The sequence below is a fragment of the Phyllostomus hastatus genome, unplaced genomic scaffold, assembly GCF_019186645.2.
Source record: "Phyllostomus hastatus isolate PE091 unplaced genomic scaffold, TTU_PhHast_1.1 phas_contig_86, whole genome shotgun sequence".
In the NCBI taxonomy this organism is placed as follows: Eukaryota; Metazoa; Chordata; class Mammalia; order Chiroptera; family Phyllostomidae; genus Phyllostomus; species Phyllostomus hastatus.
In genome coordinates this window covers 16596795-16616687 of record NW_025333977.1, presented here as the reverse complement: position 1 = coordinate 16616687, position 19893 = coordinate 16596795, and positions in this window count along the sequence as shown.

The following is a 19893-nucleotide window of genomic DNA, read 5'->3' as shown; positions in this document are numbered from 1 at the left end:
GTGTAGCCATAAGATTATATATAATCTTATATACAGTGTTATATATATAATCATATATATAACTCGTATGTCTATACTTTTAATTACTCTAGACTTGCATTTGATTTGTGCTTAAGCTTTGTTAAAAACAAAATGTCTTATTTTTCATTGGCTTTCTCCTACTTAGGATCTAAAAATGCTTTTGGCTTCTTCCCTGCTTTGATTCCTAATCTTATTTCCAGTCTTCCACAAAGGAAAAAAAAGGGTATGTTTCTGTTTCTACCTATGCTACTATCCCCACAGCCTCCTTTTCCTATCCCTCCTGTTTTTCTTGTAGGCTATGAAAACATACGTTTTAACTTTTCTTTTGAATTAATTTTAGACTAATAAAAAGTTGCAAAAAATCAGGGTATCCCCTCACCCTCAGATAGTTTCTGTCAAATTGGGGTTTAATTAATGTTAATATACAGGGCTTGGCACAAATAATGGCCCTCATTTGTTACAAAATCATAAGCATGTAATTCTGTAACATAATAATATCACACTCAAGCATATCAACATGACATTTTAAGTGAAATTTTAAAATTCAAACTATAAATTATTACACACATATTATTACTCTGCCAACCATACTCAAGCAAGCTTTACTTCTGCTGGACCCTGAAGTAAACATGGTACAATTATTAAGAGAAATAGACCTAATTATCTGTGCATATTTCTAGGATACCCTCTAAAAGGAAGAATAATAGAATTTGTATACATGTTATCTTTTTTCTTGGATTTGGGGTTAGTTCTGATTGGAAGATAGTGAGTAATTCCTTCTGTTAATACTCACTTTGCAGTATAAGCAGCACTGGCAAGGAGACCCTGGGATATTCAGACTATTAAATATTTTACCATCAAGGAGAAGGCAGGAGCAGAGTGGATTACATCTATGCATCACTTGGAATGGGCATCAAATGGACAGTGAAACACGCTGGGTTCCTTTCTTGCTTTGTATAAGCATTTTAGTTCATTATACTCACAAGATAGCATTCAACACATTGGTTAAAGGAAGGTCTTAAGGACTACGGATGCTCAGATTTCTAAAGTCATTTCTATATACCATGCAGGAAGAATGTAGGAGACATCAGTTTGGGAATAGGGTAGGGAAAGGGGAATTACAGAGTAATGCACTATGTACCTTTGAAAGAGGTTTGAGAGAGACGTTCTTTATCAAATGGATGTAGAGTAAAACTGGTAAGAGCACATAATTCCTGCTAAAGATATTTCTTTCCTTTTGCTTATTAAGATTTGAATGACATTATTCAATATTCTTCCTTTGTTTTATTTTTCCTTGGTGATAATAATATTCTAATAAAATACAACCAATTTAAATCCAAGCCAACTGATAAAACAGATCATGTTATACCATATGGGATTCTAACCAAATTCCCTAACTCTGCTTGCCTTCAAAGATTACATTCATAAACATTTCTTCAGCCATTATCCAAATTACAAGTCAGAAGTAAAACTTTTATATAAACATAGTTTGAAAGCAGGTGCTGTTTTGATTATTTGCATCTGAACATTCTAATGAAGCTATGAGATATGAATAGATGGTAATTTATTGAAAGAAATGAAAAGGGAGTTTTTAGCTGAAACCTCAGGGTAAAAAGAATACTTCATGAAATTACCAAGTATGAAATTTAAATTCTCCTGCTGAGTTAAATATGCCTTGACAATGTCAATGAACTTGGAGAAAAATGACAAATTACTATTATATGCTCAAGTTTCTGAAAGTCGTGCTGTTCACTATTATAAATATTGCAGGATACTATTGAAAGGAATGCTTTATATTTATACTCATTTTTGTGCAAAATATTTTTCCTTTTACATTGTTATTTAACTACAATTGAGTTAAAAATAGCCAATAAAGATTTATGAAACATTTTCCTCTTGTAAAAAAGAAAGTGTTAGTAGTATATAGTAGAGTTCTGAATCAAAAACCTATTATATGCTTTTAATCTTAGTTATCTACAAAACCCATAAACTCCCTTATCCTCCACATGCCTACAACTGTGTATGTTAACTTTTTGATAGTGGTTCCACTCTCATTGCTGAACATGCAGTTATAGAATCCAATAAAAGTACAAATGGTCCAATTATAACAGAAAGGATTGTTTTTAATTGAAAATAAAACTATCAAAAGCCCAGGAAAAAGTAATTGACAAGTGACATGTAAAATAAAGTAAAAAAAATGTATTATCTTCCCTTATGATCATACTGAAGGTATACTTGTCTAAAACTCTGAAGCCTATGGAAATAATTTCTATTTTTAAACATAAAAGTATTTTGATCAGCATGGTATTTAATAAGAAGGTCATATCTGTAATCCCTGAGTTGATAAATATTATCTATTAAGTTTAAGGACATATAGAGTAATTACTGAGTTTATGAGTAATAGTAGCTATGTTTTAATAAAAACAAAAATATTAACATAAAATTTCCAATGCTGTTATCATTTAAGCCTCTCTCCTGTAACAGAAAATTTGATATCATAATTTAAGGCCCCCATTTTCTGATTCCCATACTTAATTATCCACCAGTCACTATTATTAAAACTCAGCAATATCTATTAAAATGGGTTCCTCTTCCCCACCCCCTGGATTTCTGCTTTAATGTACACTTTTATCTTTTGTCAGTTGAACTATTTTATGGGTCTTCTACTTGGCTTCATTGTCACTGGGCTTTCTACCTTAATACATCTTAAAGATGCTTTTCAGAATTATTTTCTTAAAAATAAAGCAATAATTTTACTCACTATACATAAACCTCTATGTTTATGAAAATTACAGGGTGTAAAACTCATTTTGTTAATTTGGGTCAACATTTCCCTCAATATCCTCCCAGAGTTCTTCATGAGACATTGTATTTGGATATAATGTTATTCTTCCTGCCATAAATGAGAGTATTTTTCTTAATAATCTGATTAGCAAAATTCTACATACACCCCCAGACTCAATTCAAATGTGATCAGCACAATGAAACCTTCTGTAACACCCCCAGGAAGATTTGATTTTCTAGTCTTTGATACCTTAACACTTAATTATGAATTCTATAATAAAAATTACCACATTCACATTAATTTTTTTAAAGATTTTATTTATTTATTTATTTATTTAGAGAGAGGGAAGGGAGGGAGATAGAGAGAGAGAGAGAGAGAGAGAGAGAGAGAGAGAGAAACATCAATGTGTGGTTGCTGGGGGTTATGGCCTGCAACCCAGGAATGTACCCTGGCTGGGAATTGAACCTGGGACACTTTGGTTCCCAGCCCGTGCTCAATCCACTGAGCTATGCCAGCCAGGGCTAATTTTTTTATCAAATGCATTGTAAGAGCCTAGGACTTTGACATAACGAAAACAAGTTGGTGGCCCAGCAGGAAGACTTATATCAGATACAGATTCTCCTGGTCTACCCCAGAAGTCCAGAATCAAATCTGCATTTTTAACAAGACTCCCATGTAATTAGATAAAAACACTGTTGCAGAGTATATATGTACTCCCTATCCATCCTTACACCCCTACATCACACTTCCATTATAAGAGTAAAGAAACATATCCATGTGGGGTGCGTATAAGAAATTAGTATATTTTTCCCAGTCAGGGTACATGCCTGGGTTGCAGGTCATGACCCCCAGCAACCGCACATTGATGATCCTCTCTCTCTCTCTATTTCCCTCCCTTTCCTCTCTAAAAATAAATAAATAAAATCTTTAAAAAAAAGAAAAAGAAATAAGTATATTTAAGAAAAGCATTCATTCTGTAGGCACTTTGAAAAATATCATGATTGAAAACACGTATTATCATGGGAAAAATGCTGTATTGTTTCCCAAAATACATGTTTAGCACTAGATCCATATGAGAAAGAAACAATTTCTACCAGTTTCCTGTTTAATGAAACCACAAAATAACTTTAACCAGAAAAGTATACATTCTATTGAAAACTATCAAGAGTATAATATATGATATTCTGATTTTTTAATTGTTTAACTGAAAACATCAAGGCTAAATGCTGTTCTCTGCATTAATTAGCCTTCTTTAAAAATTTGGTCCTTAGAGATGTAGACCATTAATTATTGATAACAGCATTAATAGCTCAATATATTTGTTTTCTAAATGGGGGTTTAAAAGAAAATTTATGAGATGAAACTTTTGCAATATTGGAACATGAAAATATTCTTGAGAAAAACTTTTTTCTTTGGGTTTGGTTTCTAGTTATATGATTTTTAGATGCAAAAATATAACGTTAATATCATGTTCTTTGATACTGATCTCCCTTATATTTATAGTTTCTAAAGTAATAAAAATACTACACAATTAAAAGCTCTTGAATCTGTCTCACTGTGAATTGGCCAAGAGGCAATGAATCTGCCAAAATGAAACAAAACAGCTGTGAAGATGCCAACACAATTGAGTACTCCACATATACATATTTCTAAATATGTTAATTTATTGACATTTATGAGCATGGAATGACAAGGTGTCAATTCAACCATAAGGCAATGCTGAGACACCTTCATCTTGACCTTTCTCTGGGCATAAGTTATATCTTAATGAATGCATGTCAAATCACAGACCATATGTGCAGATGGGAAAAAATAAAGCATAAAACATAATGTCCACTTATCAAATAATAATTCTTAAATGTTATTTATTCAATTAATCACAATAGGCAATAATATTCATATTATTTAAGAAGTAGTATATTGGATTTCTTTACACATAAATATTCTCACATAGAATATGAATATTCTACTTAAAAACTCAAAAGAAACAGATACATTTATTTTTCTCTTCAAATTTCTTTATCAGTATAAAATCTTCATGATTTTTTTTGGTCAAATTCAAGCAAATTTAAGATATGAAAACTCACCTGTTTTCAAGTATAATGACCTTGTGGAAAAATGAAACCAATAATGCTGAAGAAATTGTTTTGGTGTCTAATTTCCAATATTTCTTTATAAATTTCTCCTTCACAGACAAAATGTTGACATGGTCTTTTCCGTAAGATCATTCTGACACCACCTTTAACTTGTTAGATATGTTCAAAGAAACGCTCCAAATCCCAAACTAAATTTTATAACAAAGTGAGACACTTCTTGGATTGTGCTCCAAAACGTCATTTGTAAGACAGTAACAAGAATATATAGTTGCTAATGATATGTTCACTGAAAATGCACTGAGCTCTACTGTACCAGAATCTGAACACTTCCTCACCCCACAATATTGTATGTGGTCATGGGAGTTTCAGTCCTAGCCCAGAAAATGCTCTTCATTCCATGATGAACATGCACCATTGTTTCACTGAGAGTTTCTAATTACAGCTTGATTTTTTTTGTCCATTTATGGAATGGTTAGACATGTGCTTAAAGAAAGCAAAAACAAAAAAGCATATTATTTTTCATATGAACTTGGGATTGTTCTATCACTCTAGCACTTTCCATGTCAAGGAAGATCACTATGTTAATATTCGCAGCATACATTTTCTTGCCTCATATAAAAACATCATTTTTAGCTTCTAGATACATTGTAGAAAAGAGACAAATGTATGATACATTAACAGATAAATTAGAACATTATAAAACATCATAGAGAACTTGAAGATACATATACGAGAAATTTATAAAACTGCACCTTCTACCAATATATATTTTATAATATAATATGACTTTTGTTTTATTGATCAAAAATGTGAATGAAAAATAAAAATAATTAACCTTTACTAACTAGAGGTCATATACTAAGTTCTTTAAATATGGCGGCCACATGCTTATAACCCTCTGAAGTAATCTGACCATTTTGTAAAGATTTTATTTACTTATTTTTAGGGAAAGGGGAAGTGAGGTACAAAGAGAGGGTGAGAAACATCAATGTGTGGTTGTCTCTCCTGTGCCCCCAACTGGGGACCTGGTGGGGAACCCAAGCATGTGCTCTGACTGGAAATCAAACTGGTGACCCTTTGGTTTGCAGGCTGGCACTCAGTCCCCTGAGCCACACCAGGCAAGGCTGAAATACTTTCTAAATGAAGTATTCTATTTTTCTTTATTTTCTGGGCTGAACTGTAATGACCTACTTCTTCTCTCTAAACAGATGCCTTCAAATTAAACACACATGCACACACACATTTCTTAAAATTTTGATTATGTGAAATAATTTTCTAAAAAGGGCATCATCCCTAAATTTAATAAAACATAAGCATTAAAAAATTAGCCCTGGCTGGTATAGCTCAGTGAATTGAGCATGGTACTTGGGAACCAAAGGGTCACCGGTTCTGTTCCCAGTCAAGGCACATGCCTGGTTTGTAGGCCTGGTCCCCAGTGGGGGAGTGTGAGAGGCAACCACACATTGATGTTTCTCTCCCTCTCTCTCTCCTTCTCTTCCTCTCTCTCTAAAAACAAATAAACAAAATATTTTTTAAAAAATTGCAATACTAACAAAACCTTAATCACTTGGACGTTTTTAACATTTCTGAACCTATAGACCTGTTAATATGCATAAAACAAGGAAGAACCTTGTTATTGTTTCTATACTTAATTCTATAATTAAAGGCATTTGTGTAAGTAAAATGAAGGAAGAATGGCAGGACTAGAAGGACAGAGGAGGTTGAAGGTGGGTTGGTGAGTTAATGAAGGGAGGGAGGAAGGAAATTAAATGAATTTCATGATGTTTAGATAAATTTGAGAATATAATCTGCATTCACTAAACAAACTTTTTTTACTATACATAAGTTCAAATATCTGTGTATTATTTATTATTCAGCCAGATTATTGTAGTATAATGTTGAGGACATAGAATTATTACCAGATACTAAATATGTAAATTAGGTTTTATCAACATGCCAAAAAAAAGAATTTCCAGCCATATTACACTAACATGAAATTATTAAAATTGATGACAAAAAGAGAGTGATGAAGGATACATTTCAATGTTCCAAATTTTCATTCAACAATTTGTCTTTCTTATTTCAAAATAAATAACATTATATCCATTTTCTGGATCTGATTTCAGAAGCACACCATAAAGAACATATGCCTGAATCATTCTGCAATTCAAAACTGTATTTCCTTTATGCAAATAAGCAAATGGCATTAGAATGTAATTAAATTCACTCAAGGTTAAATGATCTCTAGTTTGGCATTTCTATTGCATTATTTCCTTGAAATTTTATTTCCACAGTTTCTTACAAAGATTAATTATTTTGAAGTACAGGTTTATTATTTACATCAGGCAAATCAAATTTAGAATGTAAGATAATCTTTTTCAACCTTGATAAAAATTCTTACCCTATAATAGCTAAAAAAATATTGCAGTTTAACTTGCCATATATTCTGTGTGTTGAATGTGTTTAAAAGACTCAAAGGAAGAATAAAGTCAGGTCTACTTAAAATATATTATTTAGAAGTGATGTATGCTGAAAAAGGGAAGAACAAAAATATATATGATTTTTTTCAGGAGAGAATTAAGAGTGAATTTTTGTGAAGGTTGAGAAACATATTCAATTGATATGCATTTAACCTAAATTAACAAGAAAAAAACAAGATCACAACAAAGGTATTTTAAAAGTATTTTTCAATTGTCAGGTTTACAATATTTAAGTTGTTAATTATATTAACTATTATACCTCAGTGGTATTGATGAGGAAATTGATATTTAAGTATTTTCCCATGTTCATTTTTTGTTTATGGTGAAATTTATTTTATTTACTAAATACCATGTTTCTGAGATTTATTCTTATTGCTACATATAATTAATTCATTTGGTTAAATAGCTGCCTCATAGCCAAAATTAATTATATTTTGATGAATAATGATATTGCTAGTAACTGATTTTTTGAAGTTAGTATACCTGCTATATTCTCATCTATCATTTTATCTTTTAAAAAATACAGTTTAAATTCAATATTACTTGGATTAGTTTCAGTGGTAGACAATGATACACTTCACAATTGGTTCCCCCAATATTTCCAGGATCCACCTGGTAATGTACATAGTTATTACAATATTATTGACTATTTGTTCCCTGTGATGTACTTTACATATCCTTGACTATACCAATTTGTACTTTTTAATCCCTTCACCTTTTTAACCCCTCTTCCTTCTGACAACCATCAGTATGTTCTTTGTATCTGAGTATGTTTTAATTTTCTTAATATAAAATAAACAATATTTAAAGTCTTCCTACATTAAATATCATATCCTTATCATTTCTTCCACATAATTCAGAATTCAGTTAAAGGAGAAAATCTTGCTCCCAACACACACACACACACACACACACACACACACACACACTATACTCTAGTATTTGCCCAAAGTTTATAATTCAGTTTAAGAAAAGATGGCTAAAAGTCTTAACCAAAACTATACGAGCAATTCTGGATTGGTTTAATTACCAGAGAATTCCAAATACAGAGACAATCTATGTTGTTCGAGAGTTACAAAACGTATGGGAGTTGGACTTGAATTGTCTTAAGCTCTTATGAGAGATAAATCAACCTTGAATAAAATAAAGCATAAAGATTATACAGAGAAGAATCTTTAATAATTTTTGTGTCATATCATAACCTCACCATAAATATATCCATAAATCTCTCCACTTGACTTTCCAGATCTAACTAGACCATAGACTATAACTGTTTAAACAGCTTATCTATGTTTGGTGTGGATTAGTGTAACTTTCCTGTTCAGCTCTACCAGTTAGCTCAGTAATCAAATGCATTTCCATTTCATTTAGTGCCCTTATTAAATGATTCTGAGATCCATGTTTATGAATTACCGAAAGCTTTTATTTTATCTCCAATAAGACCTCCCCTTACACAGCCGACCACTCCTAGAAAAAATCAGGTATTCCAAGGGTAACCCAAACCAGTGAGGCCAGATCTGGGTGTCTTGTTTCATCAGTCACAAGCTGGAAAAGCTGAATATTGAGCTAAGTAAGTTGCCTCAATTATAGTTATTTTTGCTGCTGTACAGAGTTCAGCTGACAGCATCAGTTCTCTGAAAGATCCTATTTTCTATTTCATTGAATGTTTTCCCACCACTCAGTGATGTCTCCACCAGACCATGTGGGCTCTGGGCTCTGCCGAGTAATGTAGCCAGCAAAGCCTCCTCTTCTCATCACTGGGAGTTCTCAACAGACTATATTGATTGTAAGAGATAATGTGGAAAATATAGTTGCCATCACACCCTCAGGTTTATAAGCCTTTCCTGATGGTATCTGTGGTTGAAGGGAGGTGATGCATTATACCATTCAGTCTTCCCAGTCATCCCCAGCATTATATTGTGCCCATATAAGCACTTCATCTCCCTTCTATTCCTATGTCAAGTAAACCTTCCTGAATCAGCAGTTTTGACACAGGTTTTAACATAATTTAGTTAACATTTTCCAAGTGTTAGAATATGAAACATTCTAGGATCAGAAATCCACTTGGTCATAAAATCTGTCCTGTAATACATACTACTGTTACATACCACAAACATACTTTCTGGTTCTGGCATATTTTACCAGATTACATAGTCAGAGCCAGATGAGTTTATCAGAGACTGTATTTAAACCTCAGAAGAGTGAAATATGGGCCTCACTTCCTTCCCTCCCCACAAACCTCTAATATTTTAAACTGTCCACTTGCAACCTTCAATAAGCCCTTAGAAATTAATATAGGAGGAGAACTGATTACATAAGCCCACAGCCAAAGAAAGCCAAGTGTGTACACTTTCCCTACAACAGAGCTTTTTAACCAAGGGCAACACTCCTCCACCTCCAGGGAAATCTGACAATGACTATGGAGACACTTTTGGTTGTCACAAAAGAGAAGTGCTATTAGCATCTAGCAGATAAAGGCTGGGGATTATGCTAAACACCCTACCAAGTACAAGACTGTCTTCCACAGCAAAGTGTTATCCAGTCCAAAACACCAGACTGCCAAGTGTTGAATAATCCTGTTTTATAAGACTTTCTATAGTCTTACAAAGTACAGCCTGCTGTCTTCACTCCTAAACTCCATTCAGTTTGGAGTCACTAATGCCAAGATTTTGCAGCCTTGTTAACTTATAATCAAATGCTTAAGATCAGTCTCATAAAATTTCTTGGAGTTAGAGTTTGTAATCAAGATTCAATTATAAATAAAATAAAAAGCTAAGAAGATAATTTATTTTAAAATGGAATACTTTTTGGAGCCGGCCAAGATGGAGGCATAGGTGGTCGTACTGTACCTCTTCACGCAACCAAAACTACGGACAAGAATTTACAAACAAAAAACAACCAGAACAGAGAGAAATGAACCGAAAGGAAGTCTGACTACCATACATTCAGGCCAGTAAGGAGGGGTGTCTAGGGGTCCCGGCAGGAAAAAACGGTGGCTGGCAGACATGCAGGGTGCAGGCAGCAGTTGGTGGGCCCCAGAAGCTCAGGGACAGCTGCTGGACTCAGTGGCAGACCCTGAGTGCACAATGAGAAGACCCAGTGAGGTGCGCAAGGCAGCTGGCTGTCTGCAGTCACACTTTTGCACACAGATAAACTAGGTGAAAATGGGCAGTGACACAGACCAGGCAATGCAGGGACCCAACTCCAGGAAACACAGCCTAAAAGCACCAATTGAAAACACCTGTGGGGGTTGAGGCTGGGAGATTCCCTCAGCCTCACAGGAGGCTCCTTGGAGAAACCCACGGAGTCTGAGAAAGTACACAAGCCCACCCACCCAGGAGCCAGAACCAGAGGTGCCCAATTTGCTTGTGGGAAGTGGCAAAGGGGACTGAAGTCCTAGTGAGAGTGGAGTGGGTGCCATGGTTCCCTCTCGGACCCTGCACCCACATACCACGTCACAACCCAGCAACTGAGGTACCTCACCCTGGTGAACACCTAAGGCTCTGCCCCTCATACGTAACAGGCACGACCAGACCAAAGGAAAAAAATAAAATTAAATTAAAAAGATGGCTCAAACAGAGTTAAAAGCCCCAGAGCCAGTTTTCTTAAGCGATTGAGAAATAGCCAGCCTATCAGATGCACAGTTCAAAGCACTGGTGGTCAGGATGCTCATAGAATTGGTGGACTTTGGTCATAAATTAGATGAATAAGTGCAGACTACAATAAGAGAAATGAAGGAAAATGCACAGGGAACCAATAGTGATGTAAGGAAAACTGGGTTTCAAATCAAGGGAAGGGACCAGAAGGAGGAAAGGAACAACCAAACAGAAAAGAATGAAGAAACAAGAATTCAAAAAAATGAGGAGAGGCTTAGGGACGTCCAGGACATCTTTAAATGTTCCAACATCCGAACTATAGGGGTACCAGCAGGGGAAGAGGAAACACAACAAGTGGAAAAGTTATTTGAACAAATAATAAAGGAGAACTTCCCCAATCTGGCAAGGGAAATAGACTTCCAGGAAGTCCAGGAAGCTCAGAGAGTCCCAAAGAGGTTGGACCCAAGGAGGAACACACCAAGGCACATCATAATTACATTACCCAAGGTAAAAATGAAGGAGAGAATTCTAGAAGCAGCAAGAGATAAGGGGACAGTTACCTACAAAGGAGCTCCCATCAGAATGTCAGCTGATTTCTCAAAAGAGACCTTACAGGCAAGAAGGGGCTGGAAAGAAATATTCCAAGTCATGAAAGGCAAGGACCTACATCCAAGATTGCTCTATCCAGCTAAGCTTTCATTTAGAATGGAAGGGCAGATAAAGTGCTTCTCAGATAAGGCCAAGTTAAAGGAGTTCATCATCACCAAGCCCTTATTTTATGAAATGTCAAAGGGACTTACCTAAGAAAAGGAAGATAAAAAATATGAACAATAAAAAAAGACACCAAACTCACAGTTAGTAACAACCATATCTAAAACAAAAGCAAACTAAGCAAACAAAGAGAACATGAACAGAACCACAGAAATGGAGATCACATGGAGGGTTAGCAACAGGGAAGTGGGAGGAGGAGAAAGGGGGAAAATATATAGAGAATAAGTAGCATGGACAATAGGTAGAAAATAGACAGGGGGAGGGCAGGAATGGTGTGAGAAATGTAGAAGCTAAAGAACTTATGACACATGGACATGAACTAAAGGGGGGAATGTGGGTGGGAGGGGGTGGGTAGGGGGGAGGGGAGTGAAGGGGGAAAATGTGACAACTGTAATAGCATAATGAATAAAATATATTTTTTTAAATGTAATACTTCTTTAAAAATGTGAAGTAAAATATTATAGATATATTAATGAAAACCTTAAGATATAACAAATTGTTTTTAGTTTAGAGCTTGAAGATGATTTAGGGAATACAGCATGTGTGTGTGTACATGTTTGAGTTTTATTGACTTGAAGAATACTCATCAAAATATTACAATAGGTAACATTGAGTATTTGAGTGTGAATAAGTATAAGTATTATATAAAACTATATAATACATATATATAAATGCATAAATAAAATTTAATAGTAAAAATTCTAAAGCAGTATCATTTAAAACACATTTGGAACAGAATATAGATTAAAAAACTGACCCACACATAATGCCATTAAGTAATTGTTGACAAAGATAACCTTGAAGTTTGGTGGAGAAAGAATGGTCAAAGCAATAGTAGTGCTTCTGTTAGTTATACATTCAAGTGTAAAAGTCATAAAAATGTACAAATAATCTAAATGGACATCTCACCAGAGGCAATATAAAGATTGCACATAAGCATTTGAAATGGTGTTCAATAGTATGTCATTAGGGAATTGAAAATTAAACAACTATAAGATACCACTACAGCCATACATAATGGGTAAATTTCAAAATGCTAAACACACTAAATGCTGGCTAGAATATGGAGTAGCAGATCTCTCATTCATTGCTGTTGGAATGAAAGATGGTACAGTCCATTTGGAGGGCATTTTAGCAATTTCTTACAAAGCTAAATGTAGACTGAATATAGAGTGCCATAGTCATATTTTCAGGTATCTACACAACTACACTGAAAATTTATTTACATACAAAATACTGCACACACATATATAGAAACTTCATTCACAGTTCCCCTGAACTGGAAGCAACCAAGATGCCATTCAATCAGTAACTGGGTAAACAAATTTGGGTATATCATTGAATGATATTTTACCTAGCAATAAAGAAATGAGCTAAGAAACTGCAAAAAGATATGAAGAAATATTGAGTTCATATTGCTACATGAAGGAAGCCAGTCTGAGGAGTTTCCATATTGTGCTATTCCAACAATATACCATTCTTTTTTTACTTTTCTTTTCTTTTTACTTTTTCTTTTCTTTTTTTATTATTTTCAATTATACTTGTCCCGTCTTGAAAAGGCAGATCTATAGAGGCAGTAAAAAGATCAGTGTTTGTTAGGGATCTGAGGGAGGGAGGGAAAAAATGATCAAAATGGCCAATACATAGAGGACTTTTAGGGCAGTGAAACTATTCTGTATGACACACTGTTATGGTGGATGAAATATGATATGCAAATGCATTTATATATGTTTACCAGAGACTTATAACAATAAAAAGACTGACCCTTAATGGAAAGTATGGACTTTCATTACTATGTCAATATTGGTTCATTAATTGTAATAGATATTCTACACTAATGCAAGCTGTCGATAACAGGGGAAACTATGGTAGTGGGATTCAGATGCTATATGAAAACTCTCTGCAACATCTGTTTAATTTTTTTCTGTAAATCAAAAACTGTTCTAAAAATTGTCTAGTAAATTATTTAAAAAGTTAACCCTACCCTTGGAGAATTCCAAAATATGTCATTCTTCTTTCAGGAAAAAAGAAAAAATCAGTAAGAATCTTTCCTCTTAGTTATAAAAGAAGAAAATTAAATTTGATTGAGTGGTTCAAGAATTTAAAAAGCAGTTGTAGAAAAAGGAGATTATATATAACTAACTTTAGCTACCTGACTTGAAAACAATGTATCATCATTCATAAGTGTCATGAGAAACAGACATAGAAAAGAGTAAAAGAAATTAGGAAGTGAAAAGGAGATGGAAATGGGAAAGAAAAACAAGATAATAAAAATAGCTATTAAGAAAAAAGAAAACAACTAATGGACTCTTTAATTTCTACTCTCCCTTCAGGGATGACTCAGTGCACTTGGATGATAGTAAGTGCAAGGAATGCACTATAACCATCAGAAAGCTACAATATCGCCATCCTCAGCCAGTTTACATGGAGGACAGAAAAGTTAATGTTGATAAAGCATGTAAAACATTTGGATAGGCATAATTGTCATTTAACTATTACCTATAGCATCTATTTCTGTTTTCCAAAAATCAATGAAAGAAACAAATCCAATATCACTATCATAAAATGAGGTTGCCAAGACCATTAACACTGCTACATGCTCAAGTCCACGTTAGGTCGTCTCTGACCAGTTTGGTCACATCAAATATGTGTGCCTCGCTTTCTGCTTTTTTTACAGGTTACAAATAGAAACCACCTGCAGGGGTTTTTTCTCTTATTTTCTATACTGTGGTCTCTTTCAGGCATCTTTCCCCTTAAGTGTACTGATTTAATTAAATTTATGTTTATTAACTTACAGGTTTTACACTGGATAATTTGTATAAGTAACACTTATACATCATTTAAATAGCCAAATAGGGGCATGTAACTTAAAATTTCAAAGAGCATTATATGGATCTATCATTTCTTGTCCCCAGTTTTCTTATTCTGTGAAATCTGTTTTGGTCTGATTCCTCTATTATGTACTCCCATATTTCAGAATGCCATACTTTATGGATTGGAGTTTTACAGATCTTGTAAAAAAGGGTTGTAAATAAATTAAACAATCAATTGATACACTAATAGGTATAATTGATAAAGTGACAATGGCTAATTGCTGATAAAACAAAGAGAAAGACATAAAAATATGTTGATAGTATGGTTCATGACATTATTAGACTGTAATACTTATAACTTCATAGAAGAAAAATGCCAAGACTCAATATGGATTCAACAACAAATTTATTATACACAGCCATATTAGGTAAGTGGTAATAGGTGAAAATATCCAAGAAACATATCCTTGACTTAATTAGTAAGAAGTAAGTAAATAGTTAAGCTGTTTGCCCACCTCACTCATTTTAATCTTAGTTATGTGACTTGCTTTCACCAGTGGAATAGTGGTGGTAGTGAAATTGTGGTGTTTCTGAACACAGATCTTAGGAGGCATTGGGTTGCATCCCTCTCCTATTTCTATTTCCATGATAAGAACAGGCCCCTTGTCTCCTGTTGATGTAGAAAAATGAAAGATAGTGGAGCAAACCTATACTTAACCCACAACTTGGTAGGAAACCCAGACAAGTCCAGCTTAGATCAGGTGAACTTGACCTAACACGCAGATGGATGAACAAGAAAGTTATGCTACATGGTATTTTTCTTTAAAGTTTAGGTGGTTTTTTACATAGCTTTATTATAAACATAGATGATTCATATAATCTTCCTTTTTATGTGTTAGAAATGTCTGCAAATATCTGTTGAGCTTCAGCTCTCCATTCTTATTTATGAGTATAGATGTTTAGACCCTATACCTTTGTTTCATGTAGAAGAGTTGAAAGATGACTTTTTGTGGGTTTCACTGTTGTCATACAGCCATGAATGATTTTTTGCTTGTCATTCAATCTTCTGCAAACATGAGTTTTAGTAGACCTTTATTTTTTGATGGGTCATTTTAATTACAGAAAAGTTTCTTAATTTTATGCCATGAGATATAAAAATCAGTGGGACACATCAAGGGAGCCAATACTTGGAATGGCTAAAAATCTCACAGTTGTGTTCAGAGTTTTATTTCATCACTATCTTTTGGTTGCCATCTCTCCCACCCTCATTACATGTAATGTTCCTATTAGCCTTTATTGTTTGCTTTTCCTTTATGTCATGCAATGCAGTTGCCTTGCTGAGTCAGGAGTGAAAAATGGACTCTAGTGTTTAACTGCTTTTGATACAAATATTATTTGTTGGAAACCACCCTGACTGGTTTCAGAAGCTGTAGCCCCCCAAGGCTAAGGCTGAGTGAGTGACCTTGGAACCATAAACCACAAAGGAGACAAAGCTTATCTCCCTGGCAGGGGCGCTGCCTCTACCCCCTTTTACTTCACCTTGCCTGGCCCCCAGTGCATGCTTGGTTAGCCAATGATGGGTAAGATTCCTAAAGGGAGGGATGACCTAAGACAGGCACAGTCACTGGGGAGCCCTCAGGGAAGGACTTGGGTGTCAATAGAAAAAGCAGGTGATGGACCTTCACCCCTTGACTTTGATATAGCTTGAGTCCTCATTCTGTCTGTGAGAAATCTCCTAATCTCTTGGCTGCCTTACTCCCCCTCACTGACTTAAACCTGAAACAATGAAAAAGGGCGGTACAGCCTTATGCTGGAAAGGGAAGGTTCCCCTGGGAGATCAGGCCCATGATAGAATACATAAAATTCTGTGAAACCTGCTTTGCTAACAATGCTCTCAATTTTCTGATAAGGGTCTGAGGAGGATATGAGTTTGTTTCCCAAAGTTTTGTAGCCCTTTGGCTAACAGACCCTGACTCAGAATAAGCCCTCACAGTTCTTTGTATGTTATCTATTGTTTGATCCTTACTTCCCGATAATGATTAATGAGTTTTACCTGTATTCCTGTGCCAAATGAACCCAATAAAAGCCCATTGAGGAAAAGGGTCTGGGCCCTTCTCCTTTGAGAGATCGGCCAACTTTCCTCCCTGAGCAGATCATGTCTTAGTGGACTTCTCATCCATGGCAGCTGGGCAGCTGGGGTAGCGGGGGGATGGCCCTGCAGGTGGAGCCCTTCCACAATTATTAGTAATAATATCAACAAACACTTCTATAGCAAAAACTACATGTGATTGTTTTGAAGCCTTTATGCTTATTAACTTCTTTAATTCTCCCAATGACCCCTTATGTTGGATACTATTACTCTTTTTTAATTTTATTTTAATCATTGTTCAAGTACAGTTTTCTGTCCTTTACTCCCATCCCAGCCCACCCACTCATCCTTCCTCACCTCCCTTCCATTTCCACACCCCCTAGTTTTTGTCCATGCGTCCTTTATATTTGTTCCTGTAAACCCTTCCCCTGTTCCCCTGAAATTCCCCTGAAATTCCCTCCCTTCTCCCCTCTGGTCACTGTCAGCCTGTTCTCTATTTTAGTGTCTTTGGTTATATTTTGCTTGTTTGTTTGCTTTGTTGTTTAAGATCCTGTTAAAGGTGAGATCATATGCTATTTGTCTTTCACTGCCTGGCTTATTTCGCTTAGCATAATGCTTTCCAGTTCCATCCATGCTGTTGCAAAGGGTAGGAGCTCCTTCTTTCTTTCTGCTGCATAGAAGAAAATTGAAGTCATATCAAGCATCTTCTCGGGTCACAAGGGAATGAAACTAGAAACCAACCCCAAGGGAAAAAACCCAAACACTCAAAGTCATGAAGATTGAATAGCATGCTATTAAACAATGAATGGGTCAAGAATGAAATTAGGGAAGAAATCAAAAAGTTTCTGGAAACAAATGAAAATGACCTCACAACAACACAAAACTTATGGGACACAGTGAAGGTAATCCTGAGAGGGAAGTTCATAGTGATACAGGCCTACCTAAAAAAGATAGAAACACTTCAAACAACCTAAGCCTACGTCTACCAGAACTTGAGGAACAACAAAGACAGCCCAGAGCAAGTAGAAGGAGGGAAATAATTAAGATCAGACCAGAATTAAATGACATAGAGACTAAAAGCACAATTCTAAGGATCAATGAATCCAGGAGCTGGTTCTTTGAAAAGATAAATAAAGGTACTATTACTCTTATTTTACAGAGAGGAAACTGAGGCAGATAGATATTACTCTAGTTGGTCTCCAACCATTCTTCTCTAAAGCTTCTAAAAAATGTAATACTATTACATTATTGATATTCTCCTTTTATATACTTGTTATGTTCCTGCATGAGGGAACAAATATACTTTTTTAAAAATCCTGATATTGTTGGTTAAATGTATTTACTAATTGATATATCTCTCTGAATCAATACTGTATATTACCTCTTTGTATCCCCCCTGAACTTAACAAAACCGGTTGGTTCATATAGAAAATAAGTTAGAAAGAATATTGCAAGGTATTCAGGAAATATACTGAATACAGAATCCTGAAGAGGGATAAAGGAGTAGTTCAGCATGTAGCCCATCAATAAAAGTATTATTCTTTGCATGTGTTTCCAAAATGCATGGGCTAGAGATTTGCTTCTTGGTACACAGAGTATCTCTCTGTTTTGTTTTGTCTTTGTTTTGCATACTGGTTTTTAGCATTAGTGGCATGTTTTGCATTTTAATGTGGCAGCTTGTCTATTTCAGTGATAAAGTCAGCTTTTACTGGTTCCACAATACAGCTTGTCCTTCATGGATATGAAGCAAAGGTTTATCTTGCTTTATTAAAACTGTCTGGCCCCATGTCTCTAATATACACATTTACAGAGGCAGCAGGTAATTAATGCTATTGATAGTGCTCATTTACATTGCATCTTGCTACTGAACCCTTTGTTAAAGTAAAATGGGACTTCACATAAGAATTCTTTTCAGAAATCTTATAGTCTTTCTTTTTACAAGTACTACTTAATTACTCTACATAATACATTTTTCTCTATTTAAGTATATTCTAAGTCACAATAGACATTCCTTTTATACACTCTGAGAAAGGATTATGAATGTTTTCAGGCAAGATTTCATTTCTGTGATGGCTAACTTTGTTAATTGCTCAGTTTACCAGGGAATATAATAAAGATTTTTCAAGAAAGAATCAAATTGATTTTGGATGAAAAAATAATTTTAAAATGGCATTTGGGATCTATTAGCTCTTGCTGAATAATATATTCTGAAAATTTCCCAAGACAATCTTCTGTTTTTAAATTGGAAAGCACCTTAAGTAGTTGTTAGAACTTGTGTTGAACCACAACCTTGATAAAAAGTGAAATGTAAGAGGTGCTCTTATCTGAAGTAACCCAACTCACAATCAAGTCATCTTATATAGGACAAGAATTACTTGCATAGCATTAGTCAAGTGTTTATCAAAAAGGGATATTTTGATTGCCAAACACATCCCTAGCACACTAAATCAAAGACCGTAGTTCATACCTTGTGATTTCTTCAATAAGCTACTTCAATGCTTGTGTTCACTGCAAAATATAATTTTCCAAAAAGAAGAAATTATGTCAAAAGATTCATGCCATTCATTAAAATATAACCTGATTTCAAAAAGAACCTTTTAGCACAGGCTGGTTAATTCTGCAGGAGAAGGTGACAGTTACTGCACACTGGTAAGAACTGGCAGAAAAAATGTATGATGTTGTATAATAATGTTAAGATACAGTATTACTGTTCTATTTCAGCTTAGCATTCTTACTGGCATTATTTTATATGTGTGTATATAGAGATGTACTGATGAAAACTCCAGTTATTCTTTACATAAGTAAAAAAGGAGTAAACAATATACACCAGATTATTCTAGGTGCTTTATATGACATTTTATGAATAGTGATTAAATTATGAATTTGATTTTAATAATCAAATTTTTATGGATTCACAAATGCTCTTGTTTATCTTGAGACTAAATGGAATATAAACATATATTTTATTTATATATTTACTTTTATGTATTATATTTCATGGCTACTTAGTGCACATATAAAATTTATTTTGTTTCTGACCAAAAATAATGGTATCAGGCAACCATTTGAACTTCGATGGTTTGTGGGCCATATACTGATTTATAGTCAGCATTTGTTACGTATTGCTGAGTAGCAAATTATCCCCCAAACTTTGCTGCTTAAAATAGCAAACATTTACATTACATCACAGAAGATTACAAACAGACTTTTGGCCAAAGCTGCAATCATCCTTAAGTTTCCTT